Raw genomic sequence first — 12215 nt, 5'->3', positions numbered from 1 at the left:
TAGAAGTCCAGTAGAAAATGTCATGCCTGCCCCCTAGACCCCCCAGCACCAATTGCAAACTTTTTGGCTATTTACCCATTTTATTTTTAAAGTATGCTCTACAATGCCACATTTTAACCCATTATTATTTTTAAAATTCACGAGGAGAACCCCCCTCCCCCCCGATACCCCCTTGATTGGTTCAGGCTCCCTCACTGCGCTCGGTCACTATGGCATTTTTGGGGGAAATAGTTATGCCCCTTCACTTAAAAAATTCACCAGCCACCACTGGCCCTCGGACCATGTTGGGAACGGAATGGGGGGAGCCCAGGAACTGTGGTGGGAGCAGGATGGACGGGAACCATGGGATAGTGGTGGGAGCAGGGTGGAGAGTGCCCAGGGTGTGTGATGGGGTGGGGAGAGCCCAGGGACTGGGTAGGAGTGGGATGAGGCACCCCAGCGACTATGATGGGAGCAGTTGACGGTGCGCTATTTGGGGGGGCCCGGCCTGCCCAAATTTTGCTGAGGGCTGCCCAGACCAAAAAAGTTTGAAGACCACTGCTTTAAGGGCATGTCAGTTTCCCCATAATAAAGTGAGCGAAAAGCCCGGGGGAGTGCAGCTGAAGGCTGTTCTCCTCTGGCAAAGTCAGACTATGGTGTATAACAGCAGCAAAAAGTTGGGGGGTTACATAACTGGAGGGAAAATTACACATGAAATGGAAATCTTTCCTAACACCTTCAACGAATTTGTCGACGCCATCAGCGCTGATTGCTTCAACGCCAAACGCAAAATTTCTATTATATCGACCCCTTTCTCTAAGCCGTCTTTGACACCGTCACCGGAATCTTCGATCCCATTGAAGCCCATACCGGTTCAGGAAAATATCTTCAAGCCTGTACCGAAAAAAGACTTTAAGTCAATGCCCTCCATCTAGGAAGAGGAAAGTGCTTCTGATGAGGGGATTTAACCATTTGGGGTGCGATTTGGCACTAACGCGATACCTGAAGAGATCATTGACCCAGAGTCAAAGATGAAAGACTTCTGCGACTCCCTCCAATCTGCTAGTGGACTCGACACTTCACCAGAGCTGGAGTTTGGTAGGCCTGACTCGTCAGACCATGCTGATTCAGGTTACAGAAACCTTATGAACAGAGTCAGAGAGTACATGGGGTGGAGTAGGGCTTCACCAACATATGAGCAGAATGACATGACGGACATCCTAGACCAGGGCCCTTAGAAGGACCCAAGTCTACCCTTCCATGAGGCCCTTCAGAGGAAGGTTGTAGCCAATTGGAAAGCTCCAGAATCTGGATCTGCTGTGAACAGGATCTTCTCTAGGAAGTATAGGCCATCTAGCAGCGATCCTGGCTCTCACCAAACATCCTATGCCTGAGAGTTTAGTAGTCGAGGTTGCTACTTCAACCAAACAATCTGCCTATCCCTCTATTGCCCCGGATAGAGACGATAAGAAGGTTGATGCATGAGCTTGCAAGGTCTTCACTTCAGGCAGCATAGCCTTAAAGTCCACTAATGTTACCTGTACCTTGGCTAGATTTTCTTATACCCTATGGGACTGTGTTGCCATGGTTGCTGATCACATCCCAAAGGCGAGGAAAGGGACAGCTACCTGAATATAGTTAAGGATGGCAGGGAGGTGATGGGAGTGTGTCTCCAATCAGGGCTGGATACTGCTGACAGCATCAGCAGATCCATGGCTGCAAGCACTGCTCTGCACAGGTTTGCGTGGTTGAGAAAGTTAGGGTTTGCACCAGAAGTGCAGGCCAGACTTTTCAACATGCCCTTCAACGGCTCAATGTTGTTCGGCAGCAAGGCGGGTGATAGCCTGGAGAACCTGCAGACCTCTAAGGTAGCGGCTAAGAACCTTAGCGCTTCCATTTGACAACCTCAACAACCTTATACAGGCTCATGTTCCTGGAGGGGTCGTTCTTTTCGCTTATATTCCTCAGCTTGTAGAGGACTATACAGACAAAGAAGATTCCCTCGTGGTGGACGAGGAAGGAGTGCTAAATCAGCCTCAGCAGCGGCATCTTTACTCTCAGCTGCTTCTAAGCCATTCTGAGGCCTTGACCCACAAGACACTGTTGGGAGGCAGAATCTCTCAGCTTATGAACGAATGACGCAGCATAACTTCAGATGCTTGGGCACTGGAAACAGTAGCTCAAGGTTACTGCCTTTCTTTTCTAAAAAAGGCCTCAAGATCATCCACCGGGAACCAACTCTGTCAAAATTCCAGATCTGCTCCTTGTGCAGGAAATTCTAACCCTGCTAGAGAAAGGTGCAATAGAACAAGTACCTGTAGCTTAGAGGAACAAGGGTTGGTATTCCCCTTATTTTCTGATTCCCAAGAAGGACGGAGGATTGAGACCCATCTTGGATTTAAGAAACTTGGACAAGTTCCTCAGTACGGACATGTTCAAGGTGGTAACCCTTTCTCAGATCCTTCAGGCTCTCCAACTCCTAGACTGGTTGGTATCATTGGACCTTCAGGATGCTTACTTTCATTTGCCAATCCAACTCAAGCACAGAAAGTACTTGAGGTTCACGGTTGGCCGTTTTCACCAAGCTGATGGTGGTAGTGGCAGCAAGTCTCCGGAGAGGGGAGATTCATGTCTATCCCTACCTGGACGATATACTGATCAGTGCTCGTTCAACCGAGCAAGCACGGAACATCTCAGTACCACCTGTCACTCCCTACACATACTGGGCTTCTCCCTCAATTACAAGAAGTCCCAAATGATACCATTCCAAAGATCCCAGTTCATCCGAGTGGTCTTGGATACTTCCTTGGGGAAAGCCTCGCCTCCCGATGTGAGAGCTCAACACATTCAGCAGATGGTAGCAAAATTCCAGAATGCCCCACATCTTCCGGCCTTTGATTTTTTGAGGTTGCTCCGTCTCATGGCATCCTGCATTTTCCTGGTGCCAGAGGCCCGATTGAGAATGAAATCCCTTCAATCGCCTCTCAGAACTCAGTGGTCCCAATTTTCAGGTAATATGTCGGATCAACTGCAAGTTCGGAGCACAGTTGCTTAAGACCTGATTTGGTGGGCTTGCGAGGACATTTGCAAGGGAGAATCTTTTTGGCAACCATGGCCGGAGATGATGGACGCCTCACTCACGGGGTGGGGAGCTTACACCAACAAACTGACAATCAGCGTTTGTTGGTCTCCATCGGAGTCCAAACTACACATCAACCTTGTGGAGCTGAGGGCAATCAGACTAGCGCTGAAGGCCTTCCTGCCCTCTGTACGCGGAAATAATGTCCTGATAATGACGGACAACACAGTGGCCATGTACTACCTCAAAAAGGGATGAAGTGTAGGGTCAGTACCACTGTGCAGAGAGGCAATGCAGCTCTGGTTCTGAGCAATACAAGAAGGAATCTCTCTGTCGGCAGTTCACCTAGCCGGAGAGCAGAACACAGCAGCGGACGCTCTAAGCAGGCAGAGCACAGTCTCTCATGAGTGGGAACTAGCTCAGGAAGTCCTTCAATAGATCTTCACCCTTTGGGGAACCCCTCAAGTGGATCTGTTTGCGACCAGTGTCAACCGGAAATGCGACTAGTATTACTCATGGGAATTTTCTCCATGAGGAGCTCTAGGGGACGTGTTCGTAGTGGACTGGGAATTTCCACTCCTGAAAACATTTCCTCTAGTCCCTGTGATTCCTCACTTAATCAGGAGGTTGAGAAAGTTCAGGAAACCCATGATCCCAATTGCCCCAGATTGGGCCAGGAGGACGTGATACCCGGACCTTCTGGACATGTCCATCTGCCCTCCAATACGTCTTCCACAAAGAGAGGATCTTCTCTCGCAAGAGGAAGGTCAGCTTCTCCATCCAGAGGTCAAGAAACTCAGCCTTCACGCATGGTTTCTGAGAGACTGAGATATAAGGATTGGGACCTTTCGGATGACTTAATGGAGATTATGCTTTCGGCCAGAAGGCCAGCAACCAAATCCTTGTACCGGTGTCGTTGGAATAAATGCAGTAACTGGTGCAAGGACAAGAATGTGGACCCTTTTCAATGTGGCACTCCTATGGTGCTTTCTTTCCTGTTACATCTGGATAATCTGGGGCTCCAGATTGGTACCATAAAAGGATACCTGGGGTGCATTCTATTTTTAAGCGCTCCTCTGAAGAGGTCTCCTATTTCAAAATACCTTTAATTGTTCAATTTCTGAAGGGACTCACTAATGTGTACCCTCCAGTCCCATTCCATGTCCCTGCGTGGGATTTAAACCTTGTGTTAAAAGTCTTTCTTGTATTCCTTTTGACCCTTTACATTCCTGCCCGTTAAGGCTCTTAACTCTGAAAATGGCACTTCTTGTGGCATTGACATCAGCCCACAGGGTAAGTGAGTTGCAGGCTCTTTCATGCAAGCCTCCTAATACTACGTTTCAGAAATTAAACTATCATTCCTGCCGAAAGTAGTGTCTGACTTCCATTTGTCGCAGAAGATAGCACTCTCAACTTTCTACACTCCTCTTCCTTTGGGCAAAGAGGAAGAGAGGCTGCATAGGCTGGACCCAAAAAGGGCTCTGAGCTTTTACATTACAAGAATGGCAACATTTCGCCATGATGATCAACTTTTTGTGGGATATACCGGCCTGAAATTGCGCTTGGCGGTAACTAAACAAACCATATACCGGTGGATCACACTTTCAATTGGAGAGTGCTACAGACTTGCGGGAAAGGACCCGCCGTAAGGGCTTTGAGCTAATTCCACAAAGGGCATGGCAACTTTTGCGGCTCTTCAAAGGGGTGTCCCTATAATTTACATCTGCTCAATGGCAACATGGACATCAATTCATGCTTTTGTTAAGCATCATTGCTTAGACTCCTCTTCCATTTCAAGAAGGTCTTTTTGGTAAGGCAGTCCTTCATTCCATTCACGATTAATTTAAATAGTACTCCCTCCTCCAAATTGTCACTGCTTTGGGAGTCTATCAAAGATGAGGAATGCGTGGGAGGACACAATCCATTCAAAGAACAAGTTACTTACCCCTGCTAACGTTCTTTCGACTTGATGTTCCTCCCACGTATTCCTCATCGCCCCTCCTAGCCTACCCCACTGTACAATTTACATGAATTAACTCTGCGTTTCCTGAGATCTTGCAGTCTGAGGTACAATAAAACAGAACTGAAGCCAACGGGCGCGGCACAAGCTATTTATACTTCTGATGAAGTTGACACGCGACGGAGGCCCTCGAGGGACATCAACGCCACAACATTGTGCACAGCGCCTTCTGCCGAGATTTTTATTTCCAAAGCAGCAAAGCTGGCAAGATACGAATATCAAAGAGGAGGAATACGTGGGAGCGAACATCCAGTCAAAATAACGTTACCAGGGGTAAGTAACTTTGTTCATCTTTCAGCAACCCCAGCCACAATTGATAGTAGTCACCAGTGCATCCTTAAATGGCTCGAATGCTTACCTGCAAGATCTGACAGTGAGCAGATTGTGGTCTCCCTCCGAGTCTCAGGAACGCATCAACTTAGTACAGTTGAGGATGATCATTCTAGCTATGGTCACCTTCCTTCCTTCCTTCAGTGCAGGGCATGAATGTGCTAGTCCAGACAGACAACCCTGTAGCCAAGTACTAAATCAACAAGCAAGGTGGTCTACAGTCCTGGCATCTGTGCTTAGAAGCAATCTGACACTGGTTATGGGCTCTGGAAATTACGTTTATCTGACAGTGGCTGATCTCAGTGGGACAGAGAACGTCATTGTGGATTCCCTGAGCAGACAGAATTCAGCCTCCATGATTGGAAGCTCTGTCTGGAAGTTCTGCAGGAGATTTACTCCTCAGGCAGGCCTCTTCATTTTTAGTGTTAACAGGAAATGTGAGTTCTGCTCCAGGGAATTTCTTCATCAGGGAGATCTTGGGGTTACACTGACAGTCGAGTGGTCATTTGGCATCCTCGAAGTGCTCTTCCTGATCATTGTAAATCGGCATGTTCTCTGAAGGCTACGCCTATCAGTCTATGCGTTGATTTTGATCGATCCAGATTGGGACAGGGAACGCATGGTACCTGGAGTTGCTAGACGTGTCTAGCTGCCCTCTTAGGCTTCTTCTGCAGAGAGTGGATCTTCTCTCCCAGTCGGAAGGATGGGTGCTCCATAGGAAACCCCTACAGCTTGAACCATCCTTCTTGGCTGCTAAAAGGCTGAGATATAACGAGTGGGGTTTGTCTGATGACCTCGTGGACGTACTCCTCTTGGCCCAGAGGCACGCTACCAAATGCATTTATGCCTGCAGTTGAAGTAAAGGTTTGACTTGGTACCAGTAGAGGGATGTGGACCTTTTTACATGTCCCACATTCTCCCTGTTTGATTTTCTGCTTTCCTTGGCCCGGACTGGCATGCAGATTGCACTGTGATGGGGTACCTAGCCATTATCTTGGGTTTTAAGAGGGCTCTTGAGCAAAGCACGTTCTTCATAGTGCCCATGAGTAAGCAGTTTTTTGGGGGATTTTGCAATCAGTTTCCCCCACACCAGTTTCTTTTTCCGGCATGGGATTTAAATTTAGTGTTGCAGTTCTTTAGGGGCATTTCATTTTAGCCCCTGCATTCTTGTACTTTAAGGTTGCGCACCCTTAATGGGATTTTCCTGGTTGCCATCTTTTCCACTAGATGGATGTGGGAGCCCCAGCTGTTGTCTATTAGACCTCCTTATTCGTTTTTTTCCAGAGAGAAGGTGGCATTGAAAGTGAGGCCATCTTTCCTCCCAAAGATGGTCTCAGATGTCCATCTCTCTCAAAAGATCCATCTTCCTATGTTTTTTCCTCTGTCTCATCCTTCTAAGTCAGAGAAGCAATTCTATCGACCGGAGCCGGTGCAGACCCTCTACTACTTTGTCTTTTGGACAAGGGATGGCAGCTTTTTGTGGGTTAGGTTGGTACCCGTGCTGGCAGGGCTTTGACCAAACAGATCTTGCCTAGGTGGATCATCCTCTGCATTTCAGGAATGCTTCGATCTGGCTGGAAAGGATGTGCCAGGGTTCATTTATCCAGAGAAATGACTGCACATCTGCCCTGCAGAGAAAAGCCTCTGCTCTGGATATTTGCCAGGCAGCTACGTGGACCTCTCTAACCACGTTAGCCAAACATTACTGCTTGTATTTCCAATCAGGGTAGATTAGTCCTCCACAGCTTTTTGAAATAGGTGGTGGTCTTGCTCCCTCGCTCCTTCAGATCTACATACTGCTATGGGAGTGTATAATAGATGATGAATCAGTGGGAGTAAGGAATCCAATAGAAGAACAAGATACTTACCTGTGAGTAATGGTCTTTCTGGTGGATATTCCTCCGATGGATTCCTCATCACCTTCGGAACATGCCCCTCTTGACGAATAGCTAGTACACCTTCTAGTTTCTGCGGTCCCTCAGTGCCAGAGTGCTAGAAAAAAAGGGCAGAATTGAAATCATGGGGTGCAACGCCACGATATATACTGGCCCCAACGCCATGTCCACTACAGGGCACATAGGAGTGTTAAGTGGAGCTGCCCATGGTGGTGGAAAAGTTTCTAAAGAGAAGTTGCTCTGGGAGATAGATAACATAGATGAGGAATCCATAGTAGTAATTTGTCCTTCCGGATTCCTCTGAAGCTAAACTCAAGGCTGTTTGTTGCTCACCAAGTTAGAGGGAATGGGCATGCAGCAGTAGGTCAGTACAGACACTACAGGAAAGATACTTCCCTCTAGTTCACCCATTAAAGTGCAATCTGGAAATTGCCCCCTCATCACTTCTGGTATTTTAAGAGACCCATGACAATATAACGACAGCAACAAAAGAGAAAAGATGCACCAGGAAAAGGTAGTCCGGTGATGTTAACGATTCCTTTTATGCATGCACTATTTCCCCAGGGAATCAGCTGACATTGAGAATTCAGTATGTGGCGAAATAGCTGGTTTACCAAAGAGCTAGTAGACTCTTGTGGAAATCCAAGAAGCATTGCATTAGAACATTGACACACCTGACAATAGACTCCTGTTGTTCAATATACTGAAGGTTTTTTACCAACCTGCGGGTAGTGATAGAGGCAAATGTGAAGTCCTTTGATTGCTTTTCAGCAAAGTATGTAAGCCTCTGTTACACTGATTAAAGAGATCAATTAAAATTCTCAGTGACAGAATTGAACAGTGAGTATTGTTTATGAGCTATAACAAAGTTGAGAATAAAGGTTGTGGGTTAAAATATTAGGGTCTGCCTTGGGATCGAAGCAGACAAGACTGGCGATAACAAGCATTGACAATGCCAACTGTTTGGGCGTTTGTGTAGGCATGGGAAAAGGGTACTTCCGTAGTGCTAAAGGTGTGCCCCACCAACCCTTCACAAATATAAACATTGAATATACGTCATTAAGCAATAACTACTTTGATATTAGAATAGAATACTCAATTGGTATACAGCAACTGCACAAAACTTCCTCCCAGAGAACTTAACTGCTGCATGGTTCTACACAGTGCTTAATGATGGACCATTCTAACGACTATTTCCTATTATTCAGTGAATTGGTCTGCGCTAGTATGACCACAAATTACATTGGTTCTTTTGGACAATTTAACCTGCAAAAGTTTCCCTAAAAGGGATGTTTTGCACGATAGTTACGTAAAATGTTTAAATAGTACAATTATTCATTTTACCATGCTCTAGAGTCCATTTGTTTACAACAATTTCGATCAATTGTGCGCTGCTCCGAATACCATCCCCCCAATGCATGTTGTGGATGACCTGCAGGAAAATCGCCCCCCCCACCGCACGGCCAACTTTGACAGCATGCTTACCCCCAACTCAATCTTTTCAAAGGCCGCTCCAATACCGGGCCATTGTTTTCAACCGTACAAGCAGTGAACCACCTATGTAGGAATTGATCAAAGAGTACTTGCCAGCTAGAAACTCCTATGAAAAAAGGGAACAATTTCAATACAGTGCTGCCAACAATTGTCAAGGCTTCAACAGCCTCACCTTCTGAGTCCAGTTGTCACCACACAGTGCTCCTTTCCCATTGCCATACATGAGGCCACAGTGTCCGGTATTTTCTGTGACTTGTAGTCAGAATTTACAACGGGTTGAAATAACATGCATCACAGAACTCAAAAGATTAAAAGGATGAGTTCAGGCATTGGCAAAACGTGAAATTCTGTGCTGCCCTATTGTATCAACCTGAAATAGGTTATAGTATGCTGTTGACATTATGTACACACATTACTTTGCACTGCCCTTAAGTACAAAGGCTATGTCCATTATAAAAAAGATAAACAGCTTACTCTTCATGCTAAATCTGTTGGTTGTCTCCATGAACATCAGTCTGGCTTCAGAGCTGCCAGAAGCATGGAAGCTGCTCTCCTGAACATCTGTGAAGACCTGCTCTCCAACCTTGATTCCAAAACCCCCTGTGTCCTCATCTTACTTAATCTCTCTTCTGCCTTTGACCCGGTCAACCATACCATCCTGCTCACCCGTCTCCATGATAACCTGGGTATCACTGATCAGGCCCTGGCTTGGCTGACTTCTTTCCTCTCCGATCGACCCTCCCAGGTCCAACTTAGGTCCTTCCTCTCCTCTCCTCTATCTCGATCTCTACCTGTGGTGTTCCCCAGGGGTCTAACCTCTCTCCCTGACTGTTGAACCAGTACCTGACACTTCTTGCCCACCGCATTGCCGCTCTCTGCCCCAACTTCCAGTGATATGCGGATGACACTCAACTCATTTTCAGGCTCCCCTCTGCCACCTCTTCTCCTTCTCTCATCTCTGACTGTCTGTCTGCTATCCAGGAGTGGTGTGCCGCCATTGATCTCTGCCTTAATGCCAGTAAGACCGAGATTCTCCTCATCGGCACACCTACTCCCTCCTTTCCTCTCACTCTCTGGATGGCCTCTCTGGGCCCTCTTCCAGCTCCCACCTGTGAGGCTAAAACCCTCAGGGTCATTTTTCGAAACACACATTACTTCTCTCTTGACATCTCTGACGTCTCTAAGAAGTCACACTACCAGCTGCACCTCCTCATAGGTATTCCTCCTTTCCTCTCCTTCCCCCAGAAGCTCACTGTCCCCTGGCTGAAACTGAAACTGCACTGGTTACCTGGCTACCCACTGATCTCAGGCCCAGGTCCTTTCCCCGCCAGTTGCACACCTGCACTGCCCCCCTGGTAACCCTTGCACTCAGGGACTGTTTCTGTATCTCTACAGCCTCCGACCAGCACTTGACACCTGATGTCTGCACTTACCGTTGCACTTGCCACCAGTTGGCCGCACCTTTATTTATTGTCTTATTTATTTTACTGTTATCCTATGTACTGCACTGCCCCTTCCCCACTGCACTTTTCCCCTTCCCCTGCACTTGTGCCACCTGGCCTAGTAAGATCGTTGGCGCTGCCTTCCCTCTGTTACCCCTCACTTGCCTTGTCGCGCCTTGAAACACTTGTGTATAGGAACGTTAGAAATATCATAATCATATAACCTAGAATTCATGCAATGATTGAATGTAAAAGCAAAGCTGAAGTCCACGTTTACCAGTCCGAACTTGCAATGGTGTTAGGTGAGGTTTCTCGTCATCAAACCCTGAATGGGCCCATTGAGAAACCATCCTGTGGATTTGTTAAATGTTTGTTTGAAGGCTGTGAGCAAACCTTGTCCCAGGAAGGTAACGACAATTTGCCATTGCCCAGGGTAGTTTTTGTATTGACGAAGTCCATTGTCCATTATGAACACAGCGAATATGCTCAAGATCAGGGTGTTGGTCGGCAATAGCTTTGAAAAGGCAGTTTTAGGTTCAAGGTGTAACTGATGAATAATACCTGCAGCACACTCTGTGGCGCTACCTTCCCAACTTCCCTGTCTAACCCATCTTGTCGATACAACCCAGCATAAGCTTTAAACTACTAAATGCTACTGAAATCTTATAAGCAGCCAAAGTAAACACTTAACAAACCACAGCCAATGCATCAAAATGGCAAGCTATTGCGTGCCAGCCCAACCCAGTGATTCACGAGGACCGTCACCCCGGCGGTCATTTCGTCCCCAATCGGCACATATCATTGATAGTAAAATTCAGCTCTTGCCTGACAAACAATATATGCATACGAAAGAGTCGGTCATGCTTTTTTATTTACACACCAGCAGCGCCCACATAAGAGACACCACGAGAAACACATTTGGTGCGGTCGGCACCGTTAAAGCTCACTCTTCGATGGTACGATGTTTCCTCCGCTTCGACTATTGCTCTACTATCGGGATACTAGTAGGGATCACACATAGATATAGTATTCGCATACACAGGCTGATATTTTGCTAAGCAGAGACGGGAGGTTAAGTGTTTGCCATTTGGGGAGATGTCATCAGTCGCTTCTATGCGACCAGTTACACTGCGCTGCTTCTGAGCAATTCCCACATGTGCTCTACATGCTCCCCTGGAAGCCTCTTTCAGTCATAACGTGCATACATCCCATTTCATGGTAGTGATGCACTCGTGTGTCGGAGGGCATCACCTTAATCAGCTGTGCTTTACAGTAAGTGCCTTTCTTTTGTGCTTATGTTCACACACTATATATTAAACTAAGAAATGCATAATACCCAAACGACAAAGGCTTGGCAATGAAAGATGGGGTGAACAAGAAAACACATACTTATAGCCCTTATTTCATTGCAAATCAAAACAAGCTCCCAAAATGTAAATTACTTTAGCTGTTTTAAAAATGTATAATTTTATCTGGAAGGTGCATAGTATCTTTTGCATTCAAAGATGGCTGCTAGTTTTGCCTTGTTTCCAGAGAGCTTCCTTAGAGCCATTCATCCAAGATGGCTGCCTCCATGGAAGAGCTCAAGGAGCTCAAAGTTTTCCGAAAAAAGGGGCAGGAATGGGTGGGATTAGCATGGCCAGGGACAGGGAATGGGAGGGATTCAATAACCTAACAATGCTGCATCCCTCCTCAAATGTCATGTCCATTGGAAAAGCATTACAGACCCTCATTCAAAGCCCCTATTTGAAGCTCTTATGTTAATAATAATAGTGTCAACTTAAAGGTAGCGCTTTCACATAGCTCTCAACTATTTGTGTTGCAGAGGCGGGTGAAACCACCCGATTTTGTTTTTGGCGGGTGAGACGCCCATTGGAATGCATGGGCGTGCAGGAGGCTTGGCGGGTGAGTCAGCCCTTTACAAGGCGGGTGACACCCGCCAAAAGCGTGTGAGTTGAGAGCTATGGCTTTCAGCA

General features: G+C 46.8%; 1 long non-coding RNA gene across 1 annotated transcript in view; it reads left to right on the top strand.

Annotated features, from left to right (window-relative positions):
• The first annotated feature begins 11342 nt into the window (after window positions 1-11342).
• LOC138527300 (uncharacterized) overlaps window positions 11343-12215 on the top strand; it is a 78372-nt gene continuing 77499 nt past the window's right edge. The window contains exon 1 of the long non-coding RNA XR_011283876.1: window positions 11343-11511. This is a non-coding gene — a long non-coding RNA (uncharacterized lncRNA). The remainder of the gene's footprint in view (window positions 11512-12215) is intronic.

This window comes from Ambystoma mexicanum, chromosome 14 (assembly GCF_040938575.1).
Source record: "Ambystoma mexicanum isolate Mex_15411 chromosome 14, UKY_AmexF1_1, whole genome shotgun sequence".
Taxonomy (NCBI): Eukaryota; Metazoa; Chordata; class Amphibia; order Caudata; family Ambystomatidae; genus Ambystoma; species Ambystoma mexicanum.
This window is presented reverse-complemented; position numbering and strand designations above follow the sequence as displayed.